Consider the following 18,718-nt stretch of genomic DNA (forward strand, 5'->3'; position numbering starts at 1 on the left):
AGGGGGGTGCAAGTGGGGCAATTTGCCCTGGGCCCCGCAGGGGCCCCCATGAGAGTTTTTCGGGGCCCCTGTAGTGGGGTCCTTCACTCTCTCTGGGGGCCCCGGAAAACTCTCGCAGGGCCCGGGCCCCCAGAGCTTCTTCCGGGTCTTCGGTGGCAATTCAGCAGTGGGGGCGTCCTTCCACTCTGGGACCCGCTGCCGAAGTGCCCTGAAGACCCGCGGTGGGGGGTCCTTCTGCTCCGGGATCCGCTGCCGAAGTGCCGGGTCTTCGGCAGCAATTCGGCGGCAGGCCGAAGATTCCAGGCCCCCTGAATCCTCGGGGGGGAGGGGGGGGCCTGGTACTCAAACTCATTTACAGTGTAAGTTCTTATTTTAAAAACATTGTCTTGTGGACCACTTCTCTACCATTGTATAACATCTTTGTGGTAACTACAGCAAATGCTTATGTGGCAAAATGATATTAAAAATGTGTGTGTGTGTGAGAGAGAGAGATAGTCGGTTAGTCAGTCGTTGGGGGAGGGGGGGAATCAGAGAAGCCAGCATTTTGTGACCAACCAGATCTCAGAGGCCTATCAACAGTCCATGGACCCCAGTTTGAAAACTTCTGGATGATAAAATCCACCTCTTGAACTTTCATTGGTTAGTTCTCTGGGTTGTCGGCCACCGAGTGTATCTTTGGATACTTGAGTAAATCCTACCATGTGCTGAAGGATGCAGTCTTAGTCACTATTTTTCAGTGTCTGGAAGAAGTTAGCTCTTGAGCTCCAAAGTTAAATAAACAGGTAATTTGACTTGTTCAGCTATGTTTTTACTTTAAAAGTCTTACGCACCATCTAGTGATGATAGTGCTCTGGAAAGGGCATGACAGTGGCTTAAAGCTTTAGCCTTATGGCTGAATTCTGCCCTTACGTACTCTGGTGTAAATTCAATAATTCCACTGTCTCCTAGTGTGAGAGAGAGGAAAGTTTGTCCCCTTGTCAGGAATATATTTTAGAATGCCACATTTTCTTACCCTAAGAGGGAAAGACTTTGACAGTCAATATGATTGATTGTGTTTTGGACCATTTCTTTTCCTTTAGCAAAGCAACAGTCAAGTTAAAACAGACAGGAAAAACAGATCTGTGTAGCTTCTCACATTTGTATGGCCCATACGGTATCCTCCTTTCTGCAGAATGAAGGGAAGCACTTGTAGTAACTTGCTACAAGATGAGTCAGGCAACAGCTTATGTCGGTGAGAACAGCCTGCATGACATGCTTCCAGTGTGACATACATCGTAATCACATATAGCACAGGAGTTCGTCAGGGCTCTTGAAATGAGGCATGTCAAGTCTCAAGGTGGTTTGAGCTGGCCTCAGCACCATAGAGTCATGCTCCATATGCTGTCCACAAACCAGCATGTGAATTAGTGGCAAAATACACTGTATGCGAATGCTGCTAGAGTTTGAACTAACTGTTCTGTAGCCTCAGAATCCCTTCAGAGGTTGAAAGCATGTGACTGTTCAGAGAGGACCAGTTGTGTCGTCTCTTCCTGATAGGCCTTGACTAGGGTTGCCAGGCATCCGGTTTTTGACCAGAACGCCCAGTCAAAAAGAGACACTGGTGGCTCTGGTCAGCATCGCTGACCGGACCATTAAAAGTCCAGTCAGTAGCACAGCGGAGCTAATGCAGGCTCCCTGCCTGCCCTGGCTCTGCGCAGCTCCCCGGAAGCAGATGGCATGTCCGGCCCCTAGGTGCAGGGGCGATCAGCGAAGCTCCGCATGCTGCCCCTGCCCCCAGTGCCAGCTCCTCAGCTCCCTTTGAGTTGGAAGTGCGGCCAATGAGAGCTGCAGGGGCGGTGTCTGCAGGTGAGGGCAGCACGCACCGTGCAGAGCCGCCTGACTGCACCTCCGTCTAGCCGCTTCTGGGAGCAGCGTGGAGCTAAGGCAGGCAGGGAGCCTGCCTTAGCCCCGTTGTGCCACCAACCAGGAGCTGTCTGAGGTAAGTGCCATCCGGCCAGAACCCCCTCCTGCACCCCAACCCCCTCCCCCAGGTCAGAATCTCCTCCCGCACCCTAACTCCCTCCCAGACCCCGCACTCCAACCTCCTGCCCCAGGTTGGAACCCCTTCTTGCACTGTAACTCCCTCCCAAACCTTGCACCTCCACCCGCACACCAAACCCCTCCCCAAGTCGGAATCCCCTCCCGCTCCCAAACTCCATCCAAGAGCCTGCACCCCACACCCCCTTCTGCATCTGCATCCCTACCCCAGCCCTGAGCCCCCTCGCAGAGCCCACACCCTACACCTCATCCTGCACCTGCAGCCCCTACCCCAGCCCTGAGCCCCCTCCTACACCCAAACTCCCTCCTGGAGCCCACACCCCCTCCTGCACTCCTACCCCCTACCCCAGCCCTGAGCCCCCTCGCAGAGCCCACACCCTACACCTCATCCTGCACCTGCAGCCCCTACCCCAGCCCTGAGCCCCCTCCTACACCCAAACTCTCTCCTGGAGCCCACACCCCCTCCTGCACTCCTACCCCCTACCCCAGCCCTGAGCCCCCTCGCAGAGCCCACACCCTACACCTCATCCTGCACCTGCAGCCCCTACCCCAGCCCTGAGCCCCCTCCTACACCCAAACTCCCTCCTGGAGCCCACACCCCCTCCTGCACTCCTACCCCCTACCCCAGCCCTGAGCCCCCTCGCAGAGCCCACACCCTACACCTCATCCTGCACCTGCAGCCCCTACCCCAGCCCTGAGCCCCCTCCTACACCCAAACTCCCTCCTGGAGCCCACACCCCCTCCTGCACTCCTACCCCCTACCCCAGCCCTGAGCCCCCTCGCAGAGCCCACACCCTACACCTCATCCTGCACCTGCAGCCCCTACCCCAGCCCTGAGCCCCCTCCTACACCCAAACTCCCTCCTGGAGCCCACACCCCCTCCCGCACTCCAACCCCCTGCCCCAGCCCTGAGCCTGCTCCCGTACTCCAAATCCCTTGGCCCCAGTCCGTAGGCCCCAGGTGTACCCCAACCCCCTCATCCCCAGCCCCACCCCAAACACTGCACCCCCAGCTGGAGCCCTCCCCCTCCATACCCCAACTCCCTGCCCCAGCCCAGTGAAAGTAAGTGAGGGTGGCTGGAGTGAGTGGGGGTGGGGCCTCAGAGAGGGGAGGGGCCTCAGGGAAGGGACAGGACAAGGGTGTTCAGTTTTGTGTAATTAGAACGTTGGCAACCCTGGCCTTGGCCTCCTTGAATTTGGCAAATCCCATTCCCAGTCCGATGGGCACTGCTGCCATCCATTCCTCTGACAACAACCCCACAGCATTTTCACTGGAAATGTTCCCATTCTATGTGTATAAGGAGATGGTGTGTCTATGTCACTGGATTATTAAAGAATGTTCATGTTTATTTAAAAAGGCATACCTGCCAGAAAAATCTTTTCTGTACAATTATGGGTCCAAGTCCAATTCTTGGAAAAGTTGACTGGTCCTAAAAAGAAATTCATACCTGTTCTTTATGTCCCATGCCATCAATTGCTCCTCCTTCAAATTCTTCACCGTATCTTCAGTGTCATTCATACAAGGTGCGGTATCTTATAAATATATAATAATTTAATGGAACTGTCAAGATGTATAGCTATTCCAAACTTGAGTAACTATGTCAGCGTATTGCTGAAACCTTTGTCTAAAATTAGATTGTGAGCTCTTTGGAGCAGGGCCTATGTCATTTAAAAGAAATTGCTCTGTAAAGTACCTAGCACATTTTTGTGTGCTGTATAAATAATAAAAGTGTGCCCCAATTTTTCTAGCCCAGACAGATTAGCTATCAGGATCTTAAAAATCATATAATTTTGCTTGTTCCTCTTGCGCTTGCCTCTATTTAATCCTGTCATGGTTCTAGCAGCTGAGTTCTCTGACAGCTATTACTGGAAACAAATGAAAGCCTGGAATCCCAAATTTTTCAAAGGGTATAAAACATGAATTCCAACAGTTCCTGAGCCTTCAGATGCTAAAATCATGTCTGAATTAAGTATGTATGTATGTTGAAAGTGAGGGCTGGTGCAAATAATTGGAATTATGTGATTTTTTTTTAAGGACTAGTATCTCATGAACTGTAAAGAATAGACATGAATGATCACAAGAAATCAAACCTTAAAACTATCAGTGAACCTTTGATCTAACAGTACATTGTTGGCACTGTGCCAGGACCTACTGTAGCAAGTCCCCGATCTCAGGCCAATATAACTTTAATTCCTTGCATGTATCCTTGTTTTACTGGAGACATTTTATTGATTTGCTGTTCCTTATCTTTCTAATTAAAATAAGCCTTTAAAACAAAATTACTTAGTTGTTTTGGTGAATAGATTTCATATATACTCCCAGTAAGGAATATACTGACACTGCAGGTTTCACTTTTTCTTAGGAAGCAGCATGGTACAGCACAGTGGTTTTCAACCTTTTTTCATTTACGTATCCCCAAAAATTTTTGAATGGAGTTGCGGACCACTTTGGGAATCTTAGGCTTAGCCCCAGTTGAAAACCAATGTTCTGTAGTAACAAGACTCTTTCACAGAACCTTTAGATATAGTCTGCAAACCCCTAGGGGTCTGTGGACCACAGATTGAAAACCACTGGTGTAGCAGATTGAACCATGGGCAGGGAGCCAGGAACACAATAGTTCTAATCCCAACTCTGGTACTGACTTGTTGCATGGCTTTGGGTTTTGTTTCTAGATTCTAATTAGTGCAGAGGTTCTCAAACTCTGGCCTGTGGACCACCAGTGATCTGCGAGCTTCATTCAGGCGGTCTGTGGATAGTTCTCTCTAAGGTGCACGCCTGGGCGGCCACACACAAGAGAATGAAGGGCCACCCACTTAATTAGTGGAGCTGCACAGGCGTGGCTCCACTAATTAGTTGCCTGGACCCTGGAGAAGATGCACATGTAAGGTGAAGTGGTGGCCTTGGGGGAAATAGGGGGTAGGTGGGAGAGGGCAGTGGGATGAGAAGAGGCGGTGCGGGGAATTTGGGATGTGAAGGGCTGCGGTGCCCAGAGAAAGAGGCAACTTTCCCCAGTTCCAGGGCTGCAGCTGCTGGGGAGAGACTGCCATCCTTCCCAGCCCCAGCTCTGTGGCCGCTGTGGTGAGGGAGAGACCCCCCCTCCTTCCCAGCCGCAGCTCGGGGGCTGCTGTGGTGGGGGAGAGAGGGCACATCCATCCTATTAGAAAGGTAAGACTACTGATATTAAAATATGAGTTGTGTGCTTTTATTTGTAGAGCAAAAAAAGTTAATTATTATTGTTTTTTTATATAGCACTTTTATCCAAAGCGCTTTACAATAGTTAGCTAATGGTACAAACAACATTTTGGAAGATCATCGAGTGATCCGCCGAGACCCTCAGCAATTTTCAAGTGGTCCACGAAAAAAAAAATTGAGAACCATTGAATTAGTAGATGGGTGCAGTTTACAGGCCATCATCACCCAGACACTAGATTTTATGATGAGTGATTATTGAAAATCAATTTAATCAAAGGGACCTTCTGATCTCAAGAGATCAACCACATAGCCAGGTCAATATATAACTCAGATCTTACCCAATAATCACGCTGCTGCTGTTAATCCTTTAGTAACTAAAATCTAAAGGTTTATTATAAGAGAAAAGAAGAAGAGAATTACAAATGGTTAATAGATCATTACATACAAGAATGGCAATGTTCTTATACCAGATTTGTAGCAGGGACTGTATAGACTGCTGGCTTGTAAAGTCTCTGGCAACTTCCAAAAGATTGGAAGCGCCTCAGCCCATAGTTCAAATATGCTCCTTTTAGTTGTAAGTCCACAGTCCAGAGAATCAGAGCCAGGCCCGGCTCCAGGTTTTTTACCGCCCCAAGCGGCGAAGGGGGGGAGGGGGGAGGGGGAGCCATGATCGGCGGCACTTTGGCGGTTGCTCTACCGCCGCCGCTTCATTCTTCAGGGCAATTCGGTGGCAGGTCCTTTTCTCCAAGAGGGACTGAGGGAATTGCCGCCGAAGACCCGGACGTGCCTCCCCGTTCCATGGGTTGCCCCAAGCACCAGCTTGCTGCGCTGGTGCCTGGAGCCAGCCCTGATCAGAGCAGGAAAGAGGAAACATGGAGATGATTCAAGGGTCTTTTATACCCCCTGCCATGTGCTTGTAATGCTACTGTCCCAAAATAAAGCTCACACATTACAGTTTGTGGAAAATTACTACTGACACAAGGAGTCCAGGGTCAGATGAGCATGTCACATGCCCCTGCATGGCTTGCTGATTCACAGGGGCAGCCATTGGCCACTTGGAAGCTAAGGCACCTTCAGGAAGAGCCATCTGGGCAGAATGAGTTTCTTCTATGGCCCGTTGTGAGAGTTAATTGCCTTGGGTGGGCCATCAACACAAAGCTGTCTGGCTTCAGTGTAGATTTTACCTGGTTGGAGTTACCCCAGGAATACAAATCTATAGCCAATATTCATAACTTCAGATACAAAAATAATACATGCATTTAAACAGGATAATCATCTTTAGTGAATCATAATTTTTCCATTGATAACTTACATGACATACTTGTACAAGTTTTGTTGCAATTGTCAAACAGTGGGAATATTAATGATATAAATGGTCATATTTCAATCATACAACATCCTATATAGAATCTATTTACATCAGATTTCCTTGTATGCAACACTATCACAATTGCAACCAGTGGAAGAGCCTTTTTTTAAAAGAAAGGCAGCTGATGGTAGGTTATTGAAAGGAAGGATGATCCAGTGGTTATGGTACTAACCTAGGACTTAGGAGACCTGGGTTCAATTCTTTTTTCTGCCACAAACTTCCCGTGTGCCCTTGGGTAGGTCACTTAGTCTGTCTTTGCTTAGTTCCCCATCTGTAAAATGGGGATAATAATACCTCACAGGAGTGTTGTGAAGATAAAAACATTAAAGAGTGTGATGTATTCTGAGATCTACTGTTGAAAAGCACTATTTAAGAAATATATGGTGATATTATTATTTTCTGGTACATCCTTCCCCTTGTCCATCATGCTCTGAATTTGTCTATATATTTTTGTGGTGTTTGGAGTGTGTGTGCGTGGGGGGGGGCTTGTAGGATCTAATAGTTGGACAGGGATGGTTGTTTTAGTTACGTAGGTGATCTGATGGGATGAAGTTGGTGGATTGAACTTTTTTTTTATTCTTTCAGTTAAGGATTTATGTCCTCGTGTGTATGGAGTTTTGTACAAATTTCTAAAACTATGGGTAGGTATTTTAAACATAAATATGAAGAAATAAATTATCCATAGTTATTTGCACTGTTGGTGTATCCTTGTTGGTCCCAGGATCTGAGAGTGAAAAGGTAGGGGAGGAAATATCTTTTATTGGTCCAAAAAAAGATATTACCTCTCTTACCTTGTCTCTCTTAAGATATAAATAATACATTTTGAAAAGCTTTACTCCACCTTGCAGGAAAAAGAAAAGAAAAAAGTACCCTTTATTTTCTAAAAAAAGAACAGGAGTACTTGTGGCACCTTAAAGACTAACAAATTTATTTTAGCATGAGCTTTCGTGAGCTGCAGCTCACTTCTTCGGATGCATAGAATGGAACACACAGACAGGAGATATTTATACATACAGAGAACATGAAAAGGTGGAAGTATGCATACCAACAGGAAGAGTCTAATCAATTGAGATGAGCTATCATCAGCAGGAGGAAAAAAAAAACTTTTTGAAGTGATAATTAAGATGGCCCATAGAAGGTGTGAGGAGAACTTAACATAGGGAAATAGATTCAATTAGTTTAATGACCCAACCATTCCCAGTCTCTGTTTAGGCCACAGTTAATTGTATCTGTGCTTTCTTAAACTATTCCTTTCTGGTGCTTCAGTAATCCTCTTTTATATTCTACCTAAAATAACTAATGAATCAGTTAACTCTAGTCAAATAAGTTCTGAAAACCCCATTACACCTCAATTAGTGAAATGTACTCCTTAAGTTCCAGTTACATAGAAAATCGATAATTGTTTTAATATTTCAGTTCCATTGCACAGACAAATTAGAGCCTCTTGTCTCCAAAATACAGACACTTAATGATTAGCAACTAAAGTGATTTAAAAAAAAGTGTAATTACCTAATTAAACTCCAAAATATCTACTTTAATTGTCCGATATAAGAGAGAAATGGAAGAAAAATTAAAATTTTGTGCAGCAGACATATTGTAAGAGGAAATATTCTTCACAGAGCCATATCTCAGATCCTACTTGTGCTTAGACTAAAGGTAACTCTGGATATTAGCCTTTTACATCTGCATAGCTCAGCTTTGCACCGGGCCACCATACCCTTACTATGGTTGGTGAAGTGGGTGATGGTTCTTCTCCCTGGCCCCTGGAGCAAGGTTCTGAGCCATTATGTGGGGCGGTGAGCTCATGCAAATGCGTTCCCTGTTGCCCCTTCCCACCACAAGTGGCTTTTTATCTAGCCTGTTTGTGTATCTTGCTGCTCCTCCTCTCTCCTGTAGTACCCTAAAGTTATATAGCAACCCCTGTGAAGCTGCTGTAGGGGAAGGAAAGTTCCCTTCTCCATTCCTCCCCCAAAAAAGACCCCTTTGTCACATTCCTAAGTACAAGCATTTGGTATTGACACCCAACTCACTAACAGTGAGCAGGGAAGGAAACTAGACCTAAAAGATGTGCTTTGTATGTGCATTTCCCTTCTGATGTAATCTTTCATAATTCAGTTAGGGTAGAGATGTAAAGTGATCTGCAAGAGTCAGGAAGGAATTTTACTGCCATGTAGAGTATTGCACTTTAGGCCATATAGATGGTGTGGGCTGCTTCACCTTCTGAGGCAGGATACAAGATTTTGATCAACAATATGTAATATGTGCACCACGATGAAATGCAGTAGTTGTTTGTGAATTTACAATCTAAGCCACCAGGCTATTTGTCACTAAAAACTAAACTACAGGGAGTTATTTTGGATTTGGGAGAAGACCAGTGTATTTCATATTAATAGGCTGACCATGTGCCATTATGCAGCTGACATTAAGATATACAGTAAAACTACTAATTCATACAAATTAAATGTATCCTTGCTAGAAAGATGCCCATAGCATTTATGAAAGATGAGGGAACCCAGCTATTTTTCAATAGCAGCAAGTTTCTGTTGTAGTGTAGTGTTTTTTAATGTAAAATCTTCACTTCTAGATATTGAATTTGACTTCCCTGTACCTTTATAAAGAGAAGAATTTGAAAGCCTAGTCATAATTCAAAAATTGTGCTGCACACAGTGTTGGAACACACTTCAGTATTCAGTCTACCAGTGCAATTTTTTAACTTGTTTTTTATAAATTTCCAAATATGTTTAACAATACAGCTCTGCATGGAAGCAGAGAGTGTAGTCCAACATTTAGAAGAGTGGACTTGGTATGCGGATATTTGGGTATATTCCTAGCTGTACTCCATCCTCAGTGTATGACACGGAGCAAAAGTCAGCCCCTGTCTCAGTTTCCTGTCTGTAATATGAATATTGTATTTAACTGCCTCTCATGGGTGGGATTTGTTAAAAAATATTCAGATGCAGGGAACTACACCTCTACCCCGATATAACGCAACCCGATATAACACAGGTTCGCATACAACGCGGTAAAGCTCTGACACGCTGCTTTGAGCAGCATGTTAAGGGTGCCAGGCCGGGGCCGAGGGGTTGGATAAGGGGCAGAGAGTCTCGGGGGCGGTCAGGGGCTCCCCCCCAGGGTCTAGGAGGCAGGAGCTGTGAGTGGGCAATTTTGGGGGCCCCGCAGTCCCAGAGTTGCCCGGGGGATTAGCGGGAGGCCGGGAGCAGCCCGCTCCACTTCCCTTGCCCCGGCCCCAGCTGTGTCGCTGGGAGAGGGGGCTTGAGGGAAGGGATCCCCCCCGCACTCACCGGCAGCGGCGGAAGTGAAGCAGCCCGGCCCCAGCCCGCTCCACTCTGCCAGCTCCCAGCCGCGGCGCTCCACTTCCCGCTGCAGGTGAGTGAGGGACCTTCCCCCACCCCCAAGCGACACGGATGGGGCTGGGGATGGCGCTGGGGCAAGTAAAGCGGAGCGGGCTGGGGCTGCATCGCTCCGTTTCCTGCTGCCAATGAGTGCGGAGGGCGTCCTTTCCCCAGCCTCCCCGCACTCACTGGCGGCGGGAAGCGGAGTGCCGCAGCTGGGAGGTGGCGGCGCTCCGCTTTCCACCGCAGGTAAGTGCGGGACCTTTCCCTAACACACACACACACACACACACCGGGGCTGGGGCAAGGAAAGTGGAGCAGGCTGGGGCCACGGCACTCTGCTTCCTGCCGCAGGTGAGTGGCTAGGGATCGGAGCAGTCAGGGGACAGGGAGCAGGGGGGTTGGGTAGGGGGTGGGGTCCTGGGGGTGATTAGGGACAGGGGTCTCTGGAGGGGGCAGTCTGGGAACAAGGAACAGTGGGGGCCAAAGCAAGTTCAATATAACCCGGTCTCACCTATAAAGCGGTGTATTTTTGTCTCCCAATGACCGCGTTATATCGGGGTAGAGGTGTATATAAGTGCAAAGTAGTGTGTGTTTATTTTGGGGTTTTATGCATTTATTTTGTATCCTAATGGTAATGCTCTGAGCCTTCCATGTGGGAACAGAGTATTGCTCGATGTTTGAGATTTACTCCTGGAAAATTAACAAGTAATACTGATGGTCTCCAGAGGAGTTCTGGTCCAGGAGGATGGTGCATATGACTTGGGTTTACAGGGGTGAGGGATTTTAATTGGTGGAAGTGGGAGTCCACAAGGCTCCAACAGGACTGAAGAGTCCCTTGGAATAAAAAGAACACAAAAGGCAACCTTAACATTGCATTAACCTTAGAAAACATAAATGAAATCCTGGCCCCATTGAAATCAATGAGATCTTTGCTATGGACTTCAATGAGACCAGGATTTTCACCTCATATGTACAGTTAACTATTTCTAAAAAATAAGTCGGAAAATACTTAAAAAGTTAAGCAGAAGTGCAACCCAGAACTGTAGGTAAAACTGCGGTGTGAGGAAAAAATAGGAGCAGTCTAGCATAACAAGACATGGCTTTTCTATGGAATCCTCTTTACCTTAGTATCCCCTCCAAACACTGACTAGGCTTACCTTGATCAACTTGTGAGAGCTGAGAAGATCACAAGACATGGTTGCAGGCTGGCGACTTTTTTGAGTAATTTGAATTCCCTGGATCACCAGGGAATGAGCTAAGGACTAGAAATAAAATCAGAGACTGAATTCTCTGTTGGCCCAAGCAAATGCAACTCCAGTGAGATTGAGTTGTCACTGCACCCATTTACACCAGCAATGCATTTTACCCAAGTGTTTCATCTACAGTATTGCCAACACCAGACATTCAGAAATCATGATCTGGGCCCCAAAAATCATGAGATTTAAAAAAAGAAATGAATAAATTTTGGATTATTTGTATTTGCCTTCTAGTTTTGGAGCCTTCAGGATGCACTCAGTTCATATATTCAAGCTTTTTCTCTGCAGCCACGAGGGCTTGAAACTTGTTTTAAATGTAAGTTGAGGAGTTGGGGCTTTAAGTAATGCATCAGATATCGGAAGGCTCATGATAAAATTGTGTGAGTTGGCAACACAGCACCTAACACTGATCAGTACGTTCATTAGGCAGGACAGCAACCACAGAACACTAGGTAGTCTCAGATGGTCACCCATGCTGCCATTAAAACAAGCCCAAACCTGCTAACCTTTAGAAAGATGAGTAAAACCAACTTTTTAAGCATGCCATTGCAAATTTACTGTTATTTACTGAAGCAAAATAAAATACACCTCAGGTGACAGTTTGGAAATTTGAGGGATGATGTGACAATAAGAGGATGCTATCCCTGAGTAACAGCTCCAACAGATCCCAACGCTTGCCCTGATTAATAAGCTTACTACTGAGAGAGCTAGTAGTGACCTTGATATTTAGGTTGCCTAACAGTTTCCATTATAAAAAATTATTTTAAGGCTTTACTTTTTCTAACACCTCTACTATTTGCAGCAGGCCTTTAAAATTCAGTAGAGAGAAAGCCCTCAGGCTATAGAAGTGCCTTTTATTTTGTCCCATGAAATTCTATTCAGCTGTAGCTAAGTTAGAGATTGTTAAAAATCATGATTTTCCCTGCTTTGGGGTGTGGTTTTTTTTTCAGGAAAATTTTGGAAGCATGACAAAATAATAACTGAACACAAACATTTGAAAGATTCTGGACTTATGGTGCCATGAAGGTCCCAGAAGGTGCAGTGGCACACAGTGCATTGAGAATCCTGGGTTGCTGCTGGAGCAGCAGTGGGGAGTGGGGAGCCATATCGAGCTCCCTCCAACTCTCACCACAACATTATACCTGGCACGTTGCCCCAGAATCCTATCCCCATCCCTCCCTTTCTGAGGGGGCACCAAATTGAGCAGGTGCTCCCCCAATTCCTGAGTTTGTGGGAAAAGACCCAGGCTGGGATCCCTCCATAAGTGTCCTGGACTAAGTGTACATAGCCCCAGCCGATTCCTCCCCCCTGGAAACACAACATGGGATAGAAGCACTCCAGCTCCCAAGGAGTGGGAAAGAGAACGGGCTGGACTGGGCTCCCTCTGAACCCTGCACATGGAACCAGAATTCTATTTTCCTACTGCAGATGATAACCTTCTCCTGCTATTAGCTAATGTTAGGTCCTGTACCTCAAGCTGTGCTGCAGTGCTGAAAGTTTTGTGTTCAAACCTTAATAATGATGCACAATGGAGGGATTGTTACAGTTGTACATAACAGAATTTATTTTTACATTTTTTAAAAACTGGGAAATTACATACAAATAACCTGTGTATATGGATTATGAGATAGTCTTTAATTACATGATCACATACTATTTTTCAACAGCATTCTTTCTTTTACTATATTTTTTTCTTTGTAATATAGTACTGTATATACACTTGTTGACCAGTAAAGTCTTAACGATTGCAAAATCCACCCTTGCTTTCCCTTTCTTTTTAATATGAAACCTTCTGAAATCCCTCTTGTTCCCCTGCAGACTCCTCTGGAATTCCTTACATTAGATCTGTCAGAAGGATTAGGAATCTGCAGTGTAAACATTTGATGTACACCAGCATGTTTCCAAAGTGATACCAAAATTAATTTACTGTTGATGCCCAATATGTGATATTTTAATGTTCATACATTTTTTCTAAACAGCAGTTTTGTTTTGGTTTTTCAAAACAAGTGTTCATCTTGTTGGACTACCTACATGCCATGTTTGGTGTTCTAAAAATTGACTTCTCCAAATACACCCCTTTTTTTTAAATGTAATAAGTATAGAAAGCATCTTCTTACACTGAAAACCAACTGCATAGTTTCCTTCAAACTTTCAAAAAGCATTCATTTAGAATGAGAAATGTATTTACTAGAGCCCTGATGGTGAGAGTCATGTGTCAAGCCTAACCAATTGTAAGAGGAGATATTCATTTTAAATTTTAAGCGATATCTGTACAGGAGTAGGTGAAAACTCTTTCCGCCACCACAGCATCTGCAAAGTCTTAAACTGCAGAACTGTTTGGGGCAGGGACCCTGCCAAATCCTAGTTATTGTCACACAGTTGTTAAGTGGAATCTTTTTCAGTTGTGAGGATTTTATGTTGCTGAAGGAAATCATTTGGATCTGTTACTGAGCTTCTGTTGTGGCAAAGCCGTGTCTTGAATAAATTCTATGTGTACTCCACTTGAATTGAGGTCATTGTTGCTCACTGAAGTGGTGACAGAGCTGCAGGCTGTAGTGTATAAACTAGACCCAAGTTTTTCCTGACAGAGGAATTCCAGCAAGGAAGTATTGTGTTCTCTGTCGGTGAAGATTCTTAGTGCCTCCCTTCAGAAGAGCAGCCTCTAAAAAACATTCTTTAGGCATCACTTGATGTGGAAAATGTTTCCAGCTATGGACCTGTTTTGAACCTTTATTTGGGCTGATTGAGAAGATTATAACAGGGTAAATCAGACAGCCTCCAGAATTCTCAGGGTTTCTTGACTCCATGCAGTAGCGTTTCAGGTTTCAGTAAGGTACATAAATTGCACTAATAGTGCTGGTTAATGATCTTTTCCTGACAGTGAATGAAGGTCACGACCATGCTGATCTTATCTTTTTCCTTTTTTTTAAGCTCTCATCTACCTTCCATGCTGTTGATCATGAAGTTTTTTGACACATCTGTGGTTCATACCCAGAGGTACGTGGAGCCACTGTATTTCTTTCTTTTTTAAAAGATCCCAGCACGGTACTATTAGGTGATTAACCACTCCTCCTCTCCTATGATGACTCCATCCATTTCCCTTTTCCTCTAGGCTTTCCAAAAAGTAGCGTATACATATAGTCCCACTGAAATTCAACCACCTCTTGGTTGGAAGGCAACAGTCAGTTAGTGCACTGTATGGCCAATAATATGTAAAGTAATCCATAAAGGTTAACAAAGTAACTCAAACAGGGAAGAGTTCTGGGTAACAGCACCAGCACAAACCTCTACTGAAGTACCAAAGCATATATAATATCCAGGCAGAGCAGACAGGAACTTTTAAGGTCTTAGAAGGCTGGATGATAAAACCATGCTTTACATCAAATTGAAGCCTGTGTATTGGCTCCAGACCTTTTTTAGTAGGTGCAGGCTAGTATTTTAATGATTCCAGCTTAATGAATATGGGACCCCACTAGATACATCCTCCCAGTTTGACAGCAAACCATTGATAACCACTCTCTGAGTATAGTCTTTGAACCAGTTTTGTACCCACCTTATACTAATTTCATCTAGATCACATTTCCCTAGTTTGCTTATGAGAATGTTGTGTGGGACTGTGTCAAAAGCCTTACTAAAATCGAGATGTATCACATCTGCTGCTTCCCCCCTATTCAATAGCCAGTAGCCCTGTCAAAGAAGGAAATTAGGTTGGTTTGGCATGATTTGTTCTTGACAAATCCATACAGGCTGTTCCTTGTAACCCTATTATACTCTAGATCATCTAGATGCCTATAAAGTGATGATTTAATAATTTGTTCCAGTATCTTTCCAGGTATCAAAATTAGGCTGATTTGTTCATAATTCCCTGAATCCTCTTTTTTTCACCATTTTAAAGGTGCTATGTTTGCCCCTCTCCAGTCTTCTGGAACCTCACCCATCCTCCAAGAGTTCTCAAAAGTAATTCCTAATGGTTCTGAGATTGCTTCAGCTAGTTCTTTAAGTACTGTAGGATTACTTTTATCAGGTCCTGCTGACTGAATACATCTAACTTATCTAATATTCTTTTACCTGCTCTTTCCCTATGTTGGCTTGTATTCCCTCCCTCTTGTTAATGCTAATTGTGTTGAGTGTCTGGTCACCATTAACTTTTTTAGTGAATACTGAAGCAAAATAGGCATTAAACACCTCAACTTTCTTGATGTCATCCATTATTAGCTCTCCTTCCCCACTAAATACAGTACCTAAACTTTCCTTAGTCATTCTCTTGCTCCTTTTGTATTTAAAGAACCTCTTCTTAATTACTTTTATGTCCTTTCCTTGTTGTCACGCTATCTGGAGTGGCTCACAACTGTGAGTGCCTACCTCAGGGCAGACTGTCAGAAAACAGCGCAGGCACCCCAAACTTGTGGTATGTTCTATAATTAGATTTCACCAAGCCAATGACAAAGGTGAACTCCTGGATAACTATACCAGTCTTAACGTGGAGTCACAGACAGTCCATTTAGACTTTCCAGTCTATCTTGCCACCCAGACAATCTGGACTTTGTGATAAATTGTAATAAATTGCCCTGGGAGGTTGTGGAATCTCGATCATTGGAGATTTTTAAGAGCAAGTTAGACAAACACCTGTCAGGAATGATCGAGTTAATACTAGAGAGCAGGGGACTCGACTAGATGATCTCTCGAGGTCCCTTCCCATCCTATGATTCTATGATAAAATGGTTACTTACACCAAAAATCACATCACATTTAGGTTGCTTCCAGTCCCAAGAGACCAGTCACTTACCCCAGATCAATTGGTACTCTAGATCAATCATTCTCAAACTTTTTTTTTCACGGACCACTTGAAAATTGTCGAGGGTCTCAGCAGACCACTTAATGATCTTTCCAAATGTTGTTTGTACCGTTAGCTCTATTGTAAAGCACTTTGGATAAAAGCGCTATATAAAAAAACCTTAATTAACGTTTTTTTGTTCTACAAATAAAAGCACACAACTCATATTTTAATATCAGTAGTCTTACCTTCTAATGTGATGGATGTGCCCTCTCTCCCTCGCCGCGGCAGCCCCCGAGCTGGGGCTGGGAAGGAGGAGGGGGTCTCTCCCCCGCCACGGCAGCCCCTGAGCTGGGGCTGGGAAGGAGGAGGGGGTCTCTCCCCCGCCACAGCAGCCACAGAGCTGAGGCTGGGAAGGAGGGCTGTTTCTCCCCAGCAGCCGCAGCCAGTGCCGTAACAAGGGCAAGGCGAGTGAGGCACTTGCCTCAGGCGCGCAAAGCGGAGGGACGCAGCTCTACCGCGATCGGTGGAGCTTCAGCGGCAGCTCTACCACCACCGCTTCTTTGGCGGCGGGTCCCTGAGTCTGTCTCGGAGGGAAGGACCTGCTGCCGAATTACCACCGCCGTTTCATTCATTCTTCGGTGGTGGGTCCCTGAGTCCGTCTCGGAGGGAAGGACCTGCTGCCGAATTGCCACCACTGCTTCATTCATTCTTCAGCGGCAATTCGGTGGCAGGTCCCTGAGTCCATCTCAGAGGGAAGGACCTGCTGCCGAATTGCCGCTGCCGCTTCATTCATTCTTCGGCAGCAATTCTAGGTAGCCTAATGGGTTGCACCGGCCCTGCTTCAGCTATTCTGTTGTTCTCCTCCTTAGCAGTTTGTCCTTGTTTCTACTTTTTGTAGGATTCCTTTTTGATTTTCAGAGAGCTCATGATGGAGCCATACTGTCCTCTTACGATTCTTCTTATCTTTGCTTTGCTTTGGGATAGTTTGCAGTTGTGCCGTTAATATTGTCTCCTTCAGAGACTGCCAGCTCTCCTGAACTCCTTTTCCCCTTAGATTGTCTTCCCCTGGGAGTTTACCTACCAGTTCTCTGCATTTGTTAGTCTATTTTTTAAATCCATTACCCTTATTCTTCTGCTCTCACTCCTTCCTTTTCTTAGAATCATGAAATCTATCATTTCATGATCACTTTTACCCAAATTGCCTTCCACTTTCAGATCTGCTACCAATTCCTCCCTGTAGGTCAAAATCAAATCTAAAATGGCTGTTCCCCTGGTTACTTCCTCCATTTTCTGGAACAAAACATTGTCCACAATATATTCCAGGAACTTATTTGAAATTTTATGTTTTGCTATATCATTTTTCAAAAAGATGTCTGGGTAGTGAAAGTTCCCCATTACTACCAGGTTTTGTGTTTTGGATATTTGTTTTAGAAATACCTCATCCACTTCTTCTTCCTGATTTGGTGGTCTATAGTCGAATCTCCTTTCTTTTATCCTCTCATCACTCAAAAACAGTTGTTGGGACTTTGATCAAACTTTCCTTTAAAAATATACCACATTAGAAAATTTCAACCCGAAAGGTAGAAACTTTAGGGCGCAATGAGCTTCTGAATATAAAGCTCATCCTGGGAAGTGTTTTGTAGCCTTATCTGCAGTAGTCTCTACCTTTAGCTATAGTGTGACGATGCGGTTCTGGCGGGACCCAACTGAGAGTGCCAATTCAGGACCAATTGCTTAAACAGGGCAATTACAGCCCAAGGCTGGGGTTTTTCCACCTCTAAGGCAAACCAAACCAGCTAGACAAAGAGGACTTCGGTTTCACCGCACTGGCTAACCACAAGTCACACAAGCAATTTCCTTAGACACTCCAGTCTCCCAGTATCACCACCAGTGCCACTCGTCATGGGGATGAATGGTTATGAAAACCAACACCTCAATAAAAAAAACGGTTCTCTCAATCCCAAAGGACCAAGCCCCAGACCCAGGTCAATATACACATCAGATCTTACCCACAAATCACGCTGTTGCCAATCCTTCAGAATCTAAAATCTAAAGGTTTATTCATAAAAGGAAAAAGATAGAGATGAGAGCTAGAATTGGTTAAATGGAATCAATTACATACAGTAATGGCAAAGTTCTTAGTTCAGGCTTGTAGCAGTGATGGAGTAAACTGCAGGTTTAAATCAAGTCTCTGGAGAACATCCCCCGCTGGGATGGGTCATCAGTCCTTTGTGCAGAGCTTCAGTTTGTAGCAAAGTCCCTCCAGAGGTAAGAAACAGGATTGAAGACAAGATGGAGATGAGGCATTTGCCTTATATAGGCTCTTCCAGGTGTAAGAACACTTCTTTGTTCTTACTGTGGAAAATTACAGCAAAATGGAATCTGCAGTCACATGGGCAAGTTCCTGCACACCCTGCTGAGTTACAAGGCATATCTGCCTCCTCTCAATGGGTCAGTTATGTAGCTGATGGTCCTTAATGGGCCATCAAGCAGGCTAGGCAGAGCTAACACCAACTTGTCTGGGATGTCTCCCAGAATCACAGCACAAAGTTGAAATACAGACAGTATAGAGCTAATACTCATAACTTCAACTACAAAATGATACATACATATAGACAGCATAATCATAACCAGCAACCGATAACCTGGTCTTAGACATCTTATATGACCCCCTTTACATAAAATTTGGTGCCACTGTAGGACCTTGGTTGCAACCATGTTCTATATGGTC

The 18,718-nt window shown here is 45.0% G+C and overlaps 1 protein-coding gene across 4 annotated transcripts in view; it reads left to right on the forward strand.

Annotated features, from left to right (window-relative positions):
- TMEM266 (transmembrane protein 266) overlaps window positions 1-18,718 on the forward strand; it is a 121,746-nt gene that overhangs the window by 16,233 nt on the left and 86,795 nt on the right. For 3 of the 4 annotated variants that reach the window (XM_044979179.1, XM_044979182.1, XM_044979180.1), the window contains exon 2: window positions 14,142-14,207. The gene's annotated coding sequence lies outside the window, so the exon portion shown is untranslated. Of the gene's footprint in view, window positions 1-7,183; window positions 7,240-14,141; window positions 14,208-18,718 lie in introns of those variants that run through there. The other variant, XM_044979181.1, reaches the window with a different exon arrangement.

The sequence above is a fragment of the Mauremys mutica genome, chromosome 11 (assembly GCF_020497125.1).
Source record: "Mauremys mutica isolate MM-2020 ecotype Southern chromosome 11, ASM2049712v1, whole genome shotgun sequence".
NCBI classification, from domain to species: Eukaryota; Metazoa; Chordata; order Testudines; family Geoemydidae; genus Mauremys; species Mauremys mutica.